This window comes from Prinia subflava, chromosome 7, assembly GCF_021018805.1.
Source record: "Prinia subflava isolate CZ2003 ecotype Zambia chromosome 7, Cam_Psub_1.2, whole genome shotgun sequence".
Taxonomy (NCBI): Eukaryota; Metazoa; Chordata; class Aves; order Passeriformes; family Cisticolidae; genus Prinia; species Prinia subflava.
The window spans coordinates 11,906,551-11,917,527 of NC_086253.1; positions in this window are offsets into that span (position 1 = coordinate 11,906,551).

Sequence of the window (10,977 nt, forward strand, 5' to 3'; positions counted from 1 at the left end):
TATCCTGGTTTTGTGCTGAGCTGAGCTCCTGTGGGAGTCTCAGCTTGCTCAGTGAGTTATACAGGATAATTAATTTTGTCCCTTATTTTGTAAGCTATTTGCTGGGGTTTTTTTCTCTATTGAGAGGGATCAGTAGCAGTGTGCTTGCAGAGCACATCTGAACTGGCCTGTGGTGAGTCACCTGTGGTCTGCTGTTTGCCATCCGTGGGCCTGCATGAGTCACATGGAATTATTTGTACTCGACTGGATGCTGGGGATGCTTGGAAGGAAGCTGGGTGACAGCATGCTGCCTCTACTGACTGATGCTCACTGAGCCTGCTCCCCATTCAGACTCTTCCAGTCCCAAAGATATTGCTTGAAACAGCACAGGAAACTATTTTCTAGGATCAATAGTTAGTATCAATGAGTGTTTATTTATTAATATATACAGGCAATATTTGCCCAGTTCTTTTTTCTAGGTTTGAGCTCCCTAATACTGAAATCAAAATATCTCTTTTTAGCAGCAAAATCATACCTTTTGTCTCTAGTTTCAACAGAAGTATTACTTAGAAATGGAATTACATGGAAGCAATAACCTGAAATAGTGCATAGTGCTTTCTAAAGGCTGTGTGATAGATAAAAAAGGAAACTCACAATGTGCTTGAGACTAAAAATGCACTGTAGAGTAGTCTGTACCCACTATGGGGGAAGAATTGGAATCTGAGGATCAAAAACCACTGGAAAGAATAGCCTTTCTCCTATAAGAGGTGAAAAAAAATCCATCACTTCCAACACTGAATGAACATTTTCCTGAAATTAAAGAAAACTAATAATCCTGCTGCAGTTGTGCTTTACCTGTTTTGCTCTTCATTGGTAGGAGAAGTCATAAACAGGTAATGTAATGCCATTTTTTATGTTCAAATGCAAAGAACACCTAGAATGACAGATCATGCATATTTTAGAAGAGTGCTCTTTAGTCAATACAATTCCTGCATTAGACTACTTCTCTTATTTTTCAGGAAAATAGCATTCATAATATAATGATAATAAGTCTCCCTGTATTTTGTCACACTCAGTTGTGCATGCAGTCTCACTTAACTAGAAAGAATCCATCATGCAAGTTAAAAAGGTAAAGTTGCCCATTACATCTTAGGAATATCTGCAATAGAAATGGTTTGATCAGAAACAGTGGAAGGAACATGTTCTGCATTCTTCTTTGAGAACTGATGCTGGAAAAAGCTGGGAAGGCACAGGAAATTGGGGAAGATGCCAAAACTCAAGTGTCTTTCAGGTAAAAGATGCCAGGATCCTAGGTTGTCCTGTATATTAAACATTTGTAGAAGATGCAGAAGGGTTCCTCATGAAGCCTGCCACTCCCCATGTATTGCTTGCCTTGTACTATGAAAAGTTTTCATGCCCGTAGGAAATTTGAGAATCAGGTCTTATGTTTAATCTGTGGTACTCAGCTTCATCCTCAGGACTGATATTTTTATGAGTCAGAACAGAACCTAGTTGCCCAATTTTAAATTTGCTCTGGTCCCTAAGAATACCTGTTTATATTTTTATATATATATATATATATATATATATATTTTAGTAGCAATCCTGATTTCTAAAAGCACTATCTAGTACCTTCTTAGTAACAGCCTTTTCATTGAGCCCCTAAGCTGATGGATTTTAAAACCCCTAATTAAAACCAGATAATGCATGAAAGATTTCTACTTAAGAGAAATCCTTAGAAGTGCAAACCTTTCTCTTAAGGCCTGATTAAACCAAAAACCTCACACATCTGTTTGTACAGATGTATTCTCATCAGGTCAGGCACCTGGGAGCACTGACTTAGGTCTGTCCTTCTCACAATACCTCGTTCTTGGGAATAAGGAGGACAACAAAGGCTGGGACAGAAAATCAGATATTTCAGAAAGAATGGCCTGTTACATTTAGCTAGGAATGTAGCCTTTCTGCAGTCTATCTGGCTCTGATCATCCCATCAGTCAGGGTAATGGTGAACCATAGAATAATGTGTTCATTTACATATAAATGTGTATAAAATATTTATGTGCATATATATACACCTATATATGTGTAATTGCATGCAGTTTGGCATAAGTAAATAGGGTTCAAAATAATAGGGAGAAGTGATTTTCTGCGGATCATTCTTTTTTTTTTGTGCTTTGTTTTTTTCCTCTGTCTCGGGATTTGCAAATGCAAGTAAGGACAAGAGAAGAGATGAATTTCTTTCATTCTTATTTTAAAGACTGAATTTAAACCTTAAATTAAGAGGGAACAAAGATTATGCAGTGGAAGTTCTGGTTGTACCTTGACTACACTGCAGATTAAAAATCCAGGTATGTATCAATCTGTCTTCTCCTTACCAAATAAACCAGATGCCATGGAAAGGACACTCACTTGTGTGCCCCACATGTCAGCCCAAATGTAGAGGACAGGGGGACCAGGCCAGTGGGGGACACTTTGTCCTGTAGAAATTTAGCTCCCTGTGGTCTCTTTTGCTGCTGGAAAAAAAAGAGAAGAAAAGGGGGGGGAAAAAGATTTTTTTGGGGAAAAAAAAATCAGTGGCTGCATAAAATATTGTTAGCACAATTTTGCTTTTATCTGCATAAACCATTGAGCCTTTTCTGAGTGGGAGTTAGGCACCACTAGGGAAAGTGTCACCTCCCGTGGTGGGAGCCAGGCTGACTTGCACCCTTGTTAAAGGGCTCTTGAACTGTGGCCACTGTCATGTTTCATGTAAACTGTCTGCCTTTGGAACTCTTAATGTAGTGTGGAAAGTTCTAGAGAGAAAAAGCCATGAACTGAAGTAAGCAGGTCTTTTAAAAAAGGGAGAAAAAAAGAAAAAGAAAGGAAAAAGGGTGAGATGATCCTGTTACAGATGGTGGGTCAGGTTCAGCAGGGTGCAAGAGCAGCTCAGTTTCAGCCTGGTGATCCAGAGCAGCTGTGAGCCTGGCTTGAACACTGAGACTGTGTGTTCAAGCCATTAGTGAACCAGGTCAAATATCTAACGATGGAGAGACAGTTCTTTTTTTCATGGGTTACTGGAAGTATTTAATCAGTAATTACTCCAAAATTCAGATGCTACCTGTTCTGCCTATTCACTGTGGTTTTGATTATAGTGTGAGAACATGGAGCAAAGGGGAATTTCAGTAAAGAGTTGCTGGGAGCTTGTTGGTTGGGCTTGTATTAATTGTGTTTGGACAATTCTGGATTTGAAATTATGAGGCTTGTCAGTGTATGGCTGGCTGGCAAAGCCTCCTTTAAGGAGAAGACCTGGAGCACATTGCTGATTTTTATCATGTGGCTCCAAGGCTGAAAATTGTGATTCTTTCTCACCCTCACTGAACGCTACAGCTAAAAAGAGAGGACGTGGCTGTCCCTTGCCCCCACCATCTGCTGAGTGCTGCCTCCCTGCTTTCCATCTGTGGCTGGAGACTCTGTCTCTCAGCAGCCACATCTCTATTTCCAGCTGGCTGCAGACAGTCCCTTCTGGTAAATAGGATTTAAAATTTGGTGGGGAGGTTATCTAGCTGAAAGGTATTGATAATTTGTTACAGTTTGCACAGAGAGCTTTGCCTGGGGCCACAAGGCAGTTCTTGGCTCTTAGAGGAGCTGATTTGTAGGAGAAAGTGTGCTCCATAAGTCAGTGCTCTGTGGACAGCAAAGGCCCGGGCTCTGCTCATCCCTGCCAGCCTTGCAATTTCCTGTGCCTTTTCTGTTCCGGTTATAATCACCAATATGATGTGGCTACTGAATTCACTGTTAATTACAGACCTTTTGTGGGTGGAAGATCTTTTTCAAATGACTGTTTATGAATGAGAAGACAGGCTCATTTGAAGAAACTGGGCTTGGCAGAAATAAATAATAAATCTACTTTATATAGTTCCTAGATGATCTGCTGATCCATCATTTTGCAAGGCTGAAGTAGACTGTCTGTATCCTATGGCTGGTGAGCATAAACAGAAACCTTTTTGGTCCCAACGAACCTGCAAAAGAGCAGATGACCACAGGAGGAGCTGGGCAGTAATTGTGGAGAATTAGTGGTGGGTAGCAGGTGGCTGGCCCTGAGTGAGTGTTGGAGAGCATGTTGAAGGCAATGACCTCTGCAGGGTTTTGAAACCTAAGAAACAAAGCTGCAGCTGGTGTGGACAAGAATCATGGTCTGTTACATGGGCTGAATTGGTTCATGCAGAAAGTACCTTGGGTGATGGTGCTCAGGAGAGCCAGAAAAAAACACTACTGGCTAAAAAATGATGTGCATATCATCGTGGAGTCTGCTATAGACTGCCTAGCCAGCCAATGACACTGATAAATTATTCTTTGAGGAACTAAGAGACTCCTCTAAATCACAAGAAAGGCAACTAAGAAAGATGCCCTCCTTGATTTGCTGCTTGTTAACAGAGAAGGTCTTGAAATGGATGGAGATTGGCATCTGTCTTGGCCACAGCACACATTAAGTGACTGAGTTTAAAATCCCTGGTTTTAAATAGGAAGAACATGCCAGCAGAACTTCAGCCCTGGACATGAGAGCAGCCTTCAGGCTGCTCAGGGAACTAGTGAGTAAGGTCCCCTGAGAAAAAGCTTTTGTAGCTGCTGGGGTCTATCTCTGCTGGTCAGTTTTTAAGCACCATCTCCTATGGGCTCAGGAGTAGGCAATTCCTAAATGTCTCAAGTCAAGCAGATGAGGCAGAAGGCTGCCTTGGCTGAGCAGGGGTTTTCCTTTAGAGACAAGGTAAAAAGGAGGGTGTATGAGCAATGGAAGCAAGATCAGGTGACATCCTGTGTGCAGCTTTGGGCACCACAGTGTAAGAGAGATATAAAGCTATTAGAGTGTCCAAAGGAGAGCTAAAAGAGGACAAAGGGCCTTGGGGGGAAGCTGTGTGAAGAGCAGCTGAGGTCCCTTGGTCTGTTCAGCCTGGAGGAGGCTGAGGGGAGACCTCACTGCAGTTACAGCTTCCCTGTGAGGAGAGGAGGAGGGGCAGGCACTGATCTCTGCTCTGTGGTGACAGTGACAGGACCCCAGGGAACGGCCTGAAGGTGTGTCAGGGGAGAGTTAGGATTGGATATCAGCAAAATGTTTTTCACCCAGAGTGGTTGGGCACTGGAACAGCCTTCCCTGGGAAGTGTCACAGCACCTGACCGAGTTCAAGAAGTGCTTAGACAACTGCTCTCAGGCATTTGGTGTGATTCTTGGAACTGATCTGTGCAGGGCCAGGAGTTGGACTTTTATGATCCTGCTGGGTCCCTTCCAAAGCAAAATATTGTATAATCTTCCATTCTGTTATATCTGACATCAGCATCTTTTCCAGAACAGCCATTCCTGTTGTCCCCTTTAGAGATGACTCTGAGGCTGCCATTTGCACTGACTTTTTCATGTGGATGACAATTGATTCACCATTTCCTGGGTCTTCTCTGGTGACAAGAGAGAAGCTACAGAATTAATCTCTTTATTGTTTACATCTCAGTCAACACAGCAGACCTTTGAGCAGTGATTTTCAGGTGTCTGTCTCCCTGGCAGGGAGCTGGTTACCATTACCATGTGTTCAAGAACTAAGCTCAAGTCATGCTCCAAGGAGTGGGACTCCTTAGAACATGTATGAGTCTGAGTTAGACTCCTGGCATCCCTGCAGTCATGAAGAGAAATCATCTCTTGATCTACAGGACAGGATTCATCTCATCATGATGTAGGTCTAAAAAGGCAAGATGATCTGCACTCTAGAGGTGCCTTTTCAACTCACTGACTATAAAGATGAGTGGAGTGGAACTACTTCAGATGTCAAATGTACACTGCAGGAAAAAGGGGAGGTGATTTCTGCCCAAAGTACTTCAGTAGTGAAGTAACCAAGGTCGTGTGGTCCTTGGGTATGGTGTCCTGGTTGTGCTTAGCAGGACAAAGACTTGCAGTCTTCCTCCTGAGTCCTGGGTGACTGCTCTGAGCACCAGAGGAGTCTTCATAGAAGAGAAAAGGGACATTAACACCTGAGAACATCTCTTTTGTGTTCTGTCTGGGGGTTTTTTGAATGTTCTGCCTGAGGACTATTTCTCTGTACTTACAGCTTGGATTAATTGTGTAGTTTTGTCTTAATTTATGGTCTTAAACTCTGGATTCACTGTAAGATGTTTAGGTACCAGTTTATAAATAGATCAAACAGGAAATAAAATGAGCATGTATACCTGACACCTTGTTGACCTGACAGCTTCTCCCAAGGCCCCAGGAGATCTGAGGCAGCATTCATCAAGTGAGGCACTGAGCATATGCCAGGTGTAGTGCTAATACCTGGGAGCTTTTGCATGATAATAAGCCAGATTCATTGTTCTTTATTTGTGAACTGTGCATTTCTCTTCACTTGTGCATGCTTCCTTTTGAATTGTGCAGCAGAGGACGATGCAGAACAGACAGCAGCAGCTTATAAAATTGAGCATTCAAACATGGGTTCAGCCGGAGCTGTGGGGAGTTTTCTGCAGTGGATTAGTGGCTGCAGCACTGCTGTTCTCCTGGGAAATCACCTAAGCACATGTGCTTCCTTTAGAGGGTTTCTGACCTCTTTTGTGGTGTTCTTCTTAATTTCTGTGACCTAGGTAAAGTGATATTAAAACTATTCCTTGTTGGTATGCTTCCTTGGGAGCTTTGCAGAGTGTGCAGGAGGGAAGTGATTTCTGCTGCTCCTAAATTAAAAGCAATTGCTCAGACTCCTGCAAGTCTACAGAAGATGACATGTCAGCTAAGAATGAGTGCTGCTCTCTGCACTGGATACCAGGGAAAGAATAATGTTATTGTCAAGACACATCTTTCATTTTAATAAACAATTTGCTTTGATTTAATAGTGATCCTTGGGGGGAAAAAAATTAAACTCTAGCATGAAAGCAAACACTCCTTGTCTGTTTTGAAATAAATGTACTGTCTTCTGCTGTACTGGGCTACATTATAAATTATATAGATAAATAGGTTATGAATAAGACAATTGCCTTAGCAGTATTGTTAGAAGTAATAACTTCTGTTGTGGATAAATCTGACCCTTTTAAAATGTAAAAGCATTCATATTTTATTATTCCAGCCTAGCTTTGCCCTTAGCAGAGGTTGTCTTGTCTGTAATTTTTATTGGAAATGTCATGATCTATAACTTATTATGAAATTTTTTTTTTTGAGTTCTCAGTTGAACAGAGGTTGTAGCAATACATTGTTTTGCACATCTCAACTGCATGCTCTGGAAACTTAATACTGGGGGCTTCTTCCCACTTCAGAATGACTGTTTGGGGACTAATTACCAAGTCAGAGTTGTAAAAAATATCTGACACTGCTGGTTGAAGTCCTCCTTGATTATCAGTACTCATGGAGCTGTAGGATCCTTTGTATTTTTGGATTGCTGCACCTGAACCCAGTGTTATCTGTTAGTGACCACACCATTAAAAAAATCAACTTCTAATTTATTGCCTAATTTATAGGCCCCACTTGATTGAGCTATGACACAGTTGAACTCGTGTTCAATGATTAATGTGAAATAAAAGGTAGTGTTACATGGCCCAGTTAGATTAGATGCTCTTGATCTAATCCTGTCAGCCAGCCACAGCTGTTAAACATTTTATGTCCTCATATAAGACTGCACTTGTGCTGCTGAAGGTTTTCAGGCTAAAAGAAGATCATATTATAATTAAATAGCTAGAAATTGTATAGGAGAATAGGGTAATTATCCATATATATAATCAGAAATTTATAGGAGGACATGCTTAAACAAATATGATTGTAGCCATGTAAAATGCTACAGAAATTTTTCAAAATCATAAGAAAAAATTAGGTGTTCGTATTTCATTGCCTTTCTTTTAGGTAACAAATGCCTCTTATGTCCTTGAAAATGCACACTAAAATATTGAATTTGATTATACATGGAAAAAAATACATTTTAAAATCAAAAAGAATCCTCATCTTTGACCCTATATAATCACTTAGGGCCAATGATGAGGATTCTTTGTGATTTTTAAATTTAGGTTTTATTCAATGCAAATTTACAGTTAAAGTATTTACCCTTTGGACAAGTATAAATAAGACTAGCTGAAGAACCTCAGTGTTTCACTGTGACTTGGTAGCATTCCCCTTTTTAAAACCTGGCAAGTGACAGGGCTGCTGAAGGGACATTTCATCATCCTGGGCATCAGGAAGTGGCTGCAGATCCAACTGGTGCCAGAAAAGTGTGGGCTTAATGGGAATTAACAGATTCCACAGATCCTAAAGGAACGTTCTCATTAGGAAGGACACTTTTCTTCTTGCCCTTTTTGTGTGTCAAGATCGATATCTCATCAGGGAAACTTTCAATACTGAGTATTTTGAACGAGCATACAATAAATAATATTCTTTTTTACTATATTTGGGCTATAGGAAAAATTATTTTCCTGGTATAATGAGTGATAAGTAGAACAAAGATCATTTGGGAATAAAATGTAGCTGTTTGATCCATTTGATAATTTCCATCTGGATGGCATTTGCTTCCTTCAGTGAGGGGAATGGAAGCTGCCTATTTCTAGGCAATCTGTTGAGTTTCTTTCACAAAAAAAAGGACAGTTTAGCTTTTCCTTCCATATGGATATATGTTATTACATTTACAAACATGTTCATCTTTCTTTTTTTTTTAGATCTTCTGAGAAACCTTTATTCCTAGGTGGGTTGGGATGTGGATCGAATGTTCTTGTTTTGTTTTTCTTTTTGCCAGAAAATCAGTAAGAGAGGGGAAAGCCTGCCATTATTCTGTATAGATAGGTACTAGTTAATTTACTAAACCAAAAGAAACCTTGCTTGTTGGAGCAGAAAGCAAGTTAGCTGTAATGAGACCGGAGTTATCATTGTTCCTCCAGCCTGACCATGCTGGAGGAATGGAAGTCTGCAAGCGTGACTCCAGGCTATTGTGGGATCCAAGTCATGCAATCTCTGTCGTAAATTAAGCAAGTTCCACCTCAGGACTCTCCCTCTGGAACTGGGAAGTATTCTAAACACTAAGAGGATCATTATAATCATAATGTCATCTTGGCTAACCAAAGAGAAACTGTTTTCTTAGTACAGTGAGGTGACAATGGTTAATGCTGGGGTTTTGTCACTGCCCTGGGACTACTGGATCTTGTACATTTGTATAATTCTTTACTGGCTTTTGGTAAGACTTGTGTAGCAGAGGCAAAACATCAGAGCTGCTTCACTTTGGCTCCCTGGGCAGGCAGCCAGGTCTGTACCTGCTCCCCTCACTGAGCACAGTCATTCCAGCAGGAATCCCTCCCTCCCTCCCAAAATGTCCTGAGGAGCCCAAGTGCAGAAAGCACATAGGCATTGATGCTTTTTCCTTGGAACACTTTTATTTAAAAAATGATTCTGTTCTCTGCATCATATTTTGTTTTGGAAGTGCTTGTGTCTAAAACCTTTGGAAAAGTGTAGAAACTCTTTCCAATATCCCTGCACATAAAAGCAGGAAGGAATTGTAGTTTAAGGGGACAACCCCATTTTCTTCATGAAAAACAAATGTGGATTATTTTTTTTTCCTTTTCCAAACCCGTGTGATGGAATCCTGCAGAAAGGGATATTGTGTGATTGGCTGGAGCCAAGGAAAGGTGCAAAACACAGGAAAAGGGTGTGAATCAGTGCCTGGTGTTTTAGGGACACACCTCCTTCATCCTCTTCTTACTATCAGGCCATGGATAGTGTTTATTCTCTCTTTTTTGGTCTGCTGTGGTAGCTGTGCCCACAGACAGCTTGATTGCAAATTCATCCACAGAACAGTTCAGAGTTAAAGATGCCTTTTTTTGCTGCCACTGATAATCATATGCCACTATCAGCAAAATTGCCACCTGTAATCAGATCTGTAAGAGCACAGATGGCTTCCAAATGCACTAATTCAGTACCAGAGCTGTGATTTTAGCAGCAATTGCTCCTTACCAATTTGCACCTGGAATTTCTTACTAATTTTTGTATTTATCAAACAGCTGTAAATGGAGACCTCCGGCTTGCAGGTACTTATGATCTAAAGAAGTTTGAGGATGATTGCACTCCAATTTCAACAGAGGCTTACCCTGATTCAGTTCAAGTTCAGTTAGGGTCTGGTCTTCAGAGGATTTCAGTGCCTTGTCAATCACATATTTAATCAGTGAGTTATGGCTTTTGGATTTCAATGCTTTTTTGTTTTTTTAAATTTCCCTTGTTCTGACTACTTGCTGGTAACCTGAGAGAGAGCAAGCTCTGCCTGCTTACATGGTGGACTTGAAGTGAGTCCAGGCCATAACACTCATGTTTGGGATGTGCAATCCAAAAGACAATTCCTAACTTCCAGAAAATAGGATTTTTTCCGTGTTCTGACCTTTAACAATCTGTACCAGTGAGCAGAGCCATGTCACAGGCAGCTGGCAGGAAGGCACTTGCCTCTTTCACAGTCTGCATCTGATGTGGGAAGGGGGGCCCTGCCAGACCTCACCCACCAGTGCCCCAAACAGAAGGTCTTCCCACTAAGGTTATATAGATCTTCTCTCTGCTGAGAGGTTTTGAAATTTCCTGTGGTTGGAAACAAAGGATTTAGCTGGAAAAAGAGGATTCCTTGCTGGCTTGGCTGTCTGTTCCTTCAGGAGTGCTCGTAACTGTTGTGTGACAGGAGGTGATGGAAAGGGTGTTGGTCAGGTTTCTGGTGCCAGGGAGTTTCATTATTCATGTAGTCCACAAGCCACAGTGAAATTATGAAGGATTTAAAGCTAGTGGGCTGAGCTGGGTAGAAGTTTCTTTCATACTCATTTTAAAGGAGGTAAGGAGGGAGAGGAAAAAGATTTAAGAGAAGAAATTATGGAAACAAAAATCTATCCAGGAAGCTGTGGCTGGTGGAAAAAGAGACAAAGTTGTGTTGAGGCAGAAGCACTAAAAGAAAAACAGGCATGTGTGTATTAGGAAGGGCAAATTTACATGTGAATCCTTCTTTCTCAATTCTGATTATATTTTATAAATCATATATGTACTTAATTCCTTAGCAC